At 37.2% G+C, this 7554-nt stretch overlaps 1 long non-coding RNA gene across 1 annotated transcript; it reads left to right on the top strand.

The window, feature by feature from the left end:
- The first annotated feature begins 4488 nt into the window (after positions 1-4488).
- Positions 4489-7184, top strand: LOC137388917 (uncharacterized). Its single transcript, XR_010978045.1, has 3 exons — positions 4489-4623; positions 5258-5434; positions 7115-7184. It is a non-coding gene; the product is annotated as an uncharacterized lncRNA (long non-coding RNA).
- The last annotated feature ends 370 nt before the right edge of the window (positions 7185-7554 follow it).

Here is a 7554-nt window from a genome sequence, read left to right as displayed (position 1 = left end):
TTCTAACCCTCAGAGTCCCACCAGTGTTTACTGGCTGCCCAAAAAATATAACTATAGATTCAAAGTCAACATCCTACACGTCTTCCTCCTCTGGATAAACAAAGCAGTTTCCAGCTTTTCTTATGAAACTGATGGTAACTGAGTTTTCATTACATTTCATGACTCTTCCTGCATAATAAACATTAAAGATTGACTTGCAGCAAAATTCACATTACAGTTATTTGCTATCAAAACATTCACCATGTCTTACTCTGCTGTGTTGTAGTTGCAAAATAGGTGGAAATGGATTTACAAACTCTTAAAAGCTCAAAAACGAACAGTTAATCGCGGTCATTACGAGACCGCCATAAATTAGAATCTCTTTCCAAAACGGCTCAAATGGGACGTAGTTGTACCAGATGGCTTCTGTTTACACTTTCACGCAACCTCATTCGTCGAAATATTTTCACAAATATACTTCATGCATTCAATGAAACCATGTCTATTGTCCTCACATGTCTATTTCATCGTCATTGTAATGCCGTCACTTTCAGCACTGATAACTTATAACCTACCGTGAGAATTTATTTAATTTTTTAACCTTAGCTCGAAGGAGTACATATCATTGTCTGGTAAACATGACGAGCCTGTTGGTCACCTGTGATAATCAAAATATGTTGCAAAAATTATTCACGAAGTATGGGTCACATGATCAGATTACGACTAGATGATTAGTTCAAGTCGAAACAAAACTGTAAAGTAGCGATCATCTATATTTGATACGGTCTTTTGATACCAAATAACTGTAATGTGAATTTTGTTGCAAGTCAACCTTAGCCAATTCCGTACCAAACTAAAACATGATTATTGATGTTAATATTGTCCCTAGTAGGAGGTACATCTTTACTTTCATCTTTATCTGGACTTTCTTCATCAGAACACAATAATTATTGGGCTAACTCTTCTTCCTCTGATGAAGAATCTGTTTGCTCTTTTTTCTTAGTTTTTCTTTGTCTTGTTCTTAGTCACAGTTACTTTGGATGTTTTTAGCGTAGATCTAATCCAAGTAGACACATGTTGCTACATTTTAAACACCGGCTCACCTGCTTTCTTGTTTCTTGACCAGCTTGGTGGAATACTCAAGTCATTAGCCATGCTGTATTTGTAAGCTAGTTCACATACTTTTTCAGTAGATAAATCTTAAAATCTGTTGTCTAGATTTTTTAAATGGCTAGCCAACTCTTCTTACTTCTCATGCAACACCTGAGATCTACGAGATCTCTCATTCCTGCGCGAAGAGACGGTCACTTAGACGATGTTGTACAATAATGCAGTAACTTAAACAACTTTTTAGTTAAATGTAAGATTAGCTTGGTTAGATGCCAAGCTCATAGAACATGGTCACACATTATTTAAATTATATCTATAAATTAAACAGGGTACATAGAACACTTGGGCATCTGCTTGTCCTGTCATGTGGAAAAAATACTTTTTCTGGAATATCCTTGATGTGCACCAAGCGATTAGCTAGCCTTGGATGAGAAAAGAAAATGTGGTGCATTCTTCTCTTGAGGTTGAAAGGTAGTTTTGTCAACCCAGTTTATCGTACATTACAGTGTGAGAAGGAAATTTATCACAAACTCTCTTGTACACCAGAGTACAGGGTTACGATGCATTAGAACGGAACTGCGTCAACGAAGTGCAGTACGCAATAATTTTGCAATACATTACAACTTTCTAATTCACAGTAGACATCCACTGCTACTGTGCTCCTGTTTCACATTGCCCATTGCTATATATTGGGCATTCACTTTTATGAAGCATTACCTGACAACCACCACTTCACGCACGCATGCTCTGAATGCACATTCTTCATAACATGAAACTGCTTGTGTACTGCAACTGCTGATTAGTATGAAGTTGATACTGTGGACCAGCTGACAATCCTGACTTTCCAAGCCTCTATACTGCATTGTGTACCATTTTTCACATACTGTGTTTAGCCAGTTCATGTAGGATACTCCTACTCTCACATCCTTTCATAATAGGAAGTCAGTCTGGCATTATCACAATTCTGATCGATGCAATTGAGGTTTTTGTGTTGTATTCTCTATAACATAATATGTTAAAAACGAAATAGATTTTTGCATTTCAACCATATAGCTAATTGTGATCAATTTGTTTGCCCACTCGTACTCAACTTTGACAGCATTCACATCTCGCCATCGTGCTGTGGTTGTGTCAAAGTCAACTCAATATTTGATTTTGTGATGAGTTTTCACAAAAATTGTGCTTAGGATGTATGTATGGTGTACTACTAACATTCCTACTACACCTTGCACTGCGAAATACACCTTAGCAACACTCTCATAACATCTAGCACTGCACATTGTGCGGAAGGCAACCCAGCCACTGTATCAATACCACTTATCCCACGACCAACCACGAGCGAAGCGATTGTTTGAAAGCTTTATGATAAATGCGTATGTGCACACAACTCACGAAAATTATTTATGAACAGCCGCCGCAAACCTTTGTACCGAAATCTCATCAACAATTTAACCATTTTTCAAAGGAGTCGATTAAGTATAATAACGATACAAAACACGTATAAACCTTTTTAAATATATTGCCAAGTCTTTGAAATTTGTAGACAATATCCTAAAACTAACCCATCTGATCGGATTATACATAAATGGACAGATTAATTTAGCCTAAAATCGTCATTAAAACTTTGACAAGCTTTTTTTCATCAAAGTTAAGACCGGACAACGAAACGCCGACAAGGCCGCGCGATAGAGAGTAGAACTATTAAGTCGTGTGCATTTTACGAGAAAAACGTGCACATTTCACCAGTCTATGGCATTGTCCAATTGCTGAAGGTTTCTGTAACTAACGTAGAAGTACTGAAAAGTAATAGTTTTTTTGCCGATTTCAAAGTAACCGACATTTTGGACACTTATAATGATTACTTTGGTATTCCAACTGATGTTCGAAGCAGTGAAAGTAAAGGAAATGACAATGATATTTCTCTAACGATTCTTATAAGATTATTACAATATTTAATTATAAAAATAATTATTCGATTTTATAAGATTTAATTATAAGAATAATCATTCGAATTTACAAGATCGAAGTGTATAGTGACCGATGTTGGGCAGTATGTTACTGTTATTATTTTTTCTAAATAATTTTGTTAAATAGATATTCTAAAAATCTAGATAAATATCACAACTTCTTGATATTGGTTGCTATGACGTTTTGAAATGTAAACAAAATCGTGCATTGGTTTTCTATTATTACTGTATTACTATATTAATAATATTGGTTATTCTAATAATATCAGTGCATTTTACTTCTAATATTGCATTTCTCCTATTGCAGAGGAGAGATATATATAATATTTTCCTTTTATTGTTGTTGTCTGTTGTACATAATAATGCCCAGTACATTACAGCTACCATTGCAGTTATCCTATTGCACTGCAGTGCCATTTGATTGCCAATATTGCATTTCTCAACCATCAGTACCCTTTCTTTTTTCCAATATCATTTTGGTCGTGGGCTGTATGACAGGGAATTTCTAATTATGAAATTCATGTTGAACTTTCATGCGCATACTAGTAGACGTACCACTAGTAAGTTGATTTGTGGGCAAGAAAAGTTGTAACAATACTTCAGTTTATTTAGTTTTCAAGAAATTATCAGAACAAGTTAACCTTTTATGTCCTATGTTTGACTATGTTAGTGTAAATCTTTCGCATAACTAAGGAGGTTGTTTTTATTGTTACTGATTTTTCATCGTCTAGGTGACCATCTCTTTGAACAGGAATGAGATGTCTCATTCACGATTCTTCTGTGTTTTCATGCTTTGAATGGGTTAGGAATTGCCCTACCATTTCATCAATTCGGAGTTGCACTATTTAGATCATTCCAAGATGAGCGATGTATTCCTCAAAATAAAACTTGTTAGAGTTTTTCTAACTTTTTTCATATCAGGGTCACTTTTCAATTCATGAGTAGCCAATCGCCAGATCAAAATAAGAAATTATTTCATCATCTTCATATGAGCAACCCATCATTCGCATGTAAATATTAATATGAAAGTAACAGGTCCAGATGAAATAGTATGGAGAAGCAGTAGAATGTTTTTGTAGCCGATACCCGCATAGCTGTGTGAAGTACGCTGAAATATTTTTTACCTCTACTGGGGAGAGCTTAGCTGAGTATTATCAAATCCGATCCATCAGCAGTCAGCATTTCTGTGATACTGAATAGTACTCCCACGGCAAATACCTTCACATAAATTTATCGAAGCGAAATGGTCTGGAATAGGTTTGGATTCGTCTGTTCTTGTGATTTGGAGTGGAAGCAACTCCAAATCTATTCAAATCATGGAAACGCTCTGATTCTCAGGTGCTTTGATTCTGCTCTCATATTAATTTGTGATATTTGTAGGTGTTTTCTCAAAAGATGGACTTTTTCTCCGGCAGCTGATTCTTGATGGTCACTGGGATGACGTGCTTGAGTTCCTTCTGCCGCTCCATGGGGTGGAGGGCTTTGACAAAAACGCTGCCTTTACCTCATTTACAAGCATAAATTCCTGGAACTCCTTTGCATAAAGTTGGATCCTGGACCGTTACAGGTAAGTTGTCCTGACAGGCCATTACATGTGATAGTATCTGACAGGTCATTACATGTGAGAGTGTCTGACAGGCCATTACATGTGAGAGTATCTGACAGGCCATTACATGTGAGTGTGTCTGACAGGCCATTAAATGTGAGTGTGTCTGACAGGCCATTACATGTGAGAGTGTCTGACAGGCCATTTCACGTGGGAGTGTCTGACAGGCCATTACACGTGAGTTTGTCTGACAGGCCATTACATGTGAGTGTGTCTGACAGGCCATTACATGTGAGGGTGTCTGACAGGCCATTACATGTGGGAGTGTTTGACAGGCCAATACATGTGAGTTTGTCTGACACTCACATTACATGTGAGTGTGTTTGACAGGCCATTACATGTGAGAATACATATAATTATAGTTACAACTACACGTGCCATGAAGTTGTCACTCATTGACTCACTGTTTTCTAAAAAACACTTTTAGTTCTGATGCTACTTTGTTTGGATGTTTAGTTTCTTCAGTTTTTGTATTTTCGATTAAACACAGTCTGTTTCTGACATCTGTGATTGGCTAATGTCTTCCTTGGCTGTCATTCCATCATCATCCCTGTGGTTGGCTAGCAATCATTATTTTTTCATTTTGTTCATACAGAACCATGACTCCACATTGGACGAGGTCGTCAGCTGCCTCACTGAGTTAGAGCATCTTTGTTCTGATAGTAAGGAGTATGACAACTTGTGCTTTCTATTGACTCTTCCCTCCATTTCCTCTGATCAGGCCTACAAGAATTGGAACCCTTCCAGCGCCCGTATCAACTGCTTTAATGAGGTCGGCTCTCCATGTTGTTTTATTGCATGGGGTTACTTAGTCAGTGGGGTTATTATCTACACTCCTTGCTTTGTACAGTTACATGCTCTCCATGTTCTTATTGCATGGGGTTACTTAGTCAGTGGGGTTATCATCTACACTCCTTGCTTTGTACAGTTACATGATCTCCATGTTCTTATTGCATGGGGTTACTTAGTCAGTAGGGTTATCATCTTCACTCCTTGCTTTGTACAGTTAGATGCTTTCCATGTTCTTATTGCATGGGGTTACTTAGTCAGTGGGGTTATCATCTACACTCCTTGCTTTGTACAGTTACATGCTCTCCATGTTCTTATTGCATGGGGTTACTTAGTCAGTGGGGTTATCATCTACACTCCTTGCTTTGTACAATTACATGCTCTCCATGTTCTTATTGCATGAGGTTACTTAGTCAGTGGGGTTATCATCTACACTCCTTACTTTGTACAATTACATGCTCTTCATGGTCTTATTGCATGGGGTTACTTAGTCAGTGGGGTTATCATCTACACTCCTTGCTCTGTACAGTTACATGCTCTCCATGTTCTTATTGTATGGGGTTACTTAGTCAGTGGGGTTATCATCTACACTCCTTGCTTTGTACAATTACATGCTCTCCATGTTCTTATTGCATGGGGTTACTTAGTCAGTAGGGTTATCATCTACACTCCTTGCTTTGTACAGTTACATGCTCTCCATGTTCTTATTGCATGGGGTTACTTAGTCAGTAGGGTTATCATCCACACTCCTTGCTTTGCACAATTACATGCTTTCCATGTTCTTATTGCATGGGGTTACTTAGTCAGTTGGGTTATCATTTACACTCCTTGCTTTGCACAATTACACTTCAGTACTAACATTTGTAACTATACAGTAATCCATCACTACTTCCTGGCTCACCATTCACGGATTCAGTACTTCACAGTAGAAAATTTTTGTTAAAATCGAGAGAAAATTAATTAAAAACCATTTAAAAAGTAAAATACATAAGACACATCAATCTCATGAATTATAAACATGTGACTTCCTTCTCACAACGAACCGAGTTAACACAAGTATGAATATTCAGGTCAGATGAAGTCCAAACTACGTTCATACTATGTAAGTGTATTCTGTGGTTTTAAATACTGGGACTGGGGTTGAAATATAAACTGTAGGTCAATCAATATAACTTCAAATTACTTATTATATAAGAAAGCAATACAATATGTTTAGAAAGCAGTGTAAGTGTTTTGGTGTTAAAATTTTGGCTCTTACATATACTTTAAAACATAAGCTTTTGTTTAGCAAATTTTCACTTATCACTGGGACGCCGGTTCCCCTTGACAACCTTATATCAACTGTACTTGAATATTCCATGTACACAGTTAGTATAGATAGCATGAGTTCCATTAACTTTGGCTGTGCTAAATGATAGATACAACCTTAGGCCTTAGTGAAGTTTTGATCACACATAGCCTAATGATACAATTGAACAACATTTTTACCATGATGGTAAATTTATCAAAACCATTGCTTGGCGAGGAGGTTTTTAGCCCTACCAGCAATAACTACAACCTGTACAGTATATTACAAATCATGGATGTAGGGAATGTTTAAACACGATGTTTGAGAAGGTTTTATGTTCTTATTTTGCTGTCAATATTGTCTCTGTTCTTTCAGCTATACCCACTGGTCAGCAGGTTCATCGGGCTTGAAAAGGCAGCACCGAGCAATTCATCAGCTAAACACGACAGACTAGTTAACCTGCTTGCTAAAGGTCAGTTTTCAGACTAGTTAATCTGTTCACTATATGTCAGTTTTCAGACTAATTAACCTGCTCACTAAAAGTCAGTTTTCAGACTAGTTAACCTGCTCGCTAAAGGTCAGTTTTTAGACTAGTTAACCTGCTTGCTAAAGGTCAGTTTTCAGACTAGTTAACCTGCTCGCTAAAGGTCAGTTTTTAGACTAGTTAGCCTGCTCACTAAAGGTCAGTTTTCAGACTAGTTAACCTGCTCGCTAAAGGTCAGTTTTTAGACTAGTTAGCCTGCTCACTAAAGGTCAGTTGTCAGACTAGTTAACCTGCTCATTAAAGGTCAGTTTTCAGACTAGTTAACCAGCTC

Source organism: Watersipora subatra, chromosome 2 (assembly GCF_963576615.1).
Source record: "Watersipora subatra chromosome 2, tzWatSuba1.1, whole genome shotgun sequence".
Lineage (NCBI taxonomy): Eukaryota > Metazoa > Bryozoa > Gymnolaemata > Cheilostomatida > Watersiporidae > Watersipora > Watersipora subatra.
Note: the sequence above shows the minus strand (reverse complement) of the source record. Positions and strands in the feature narration are given on the sequence as shown.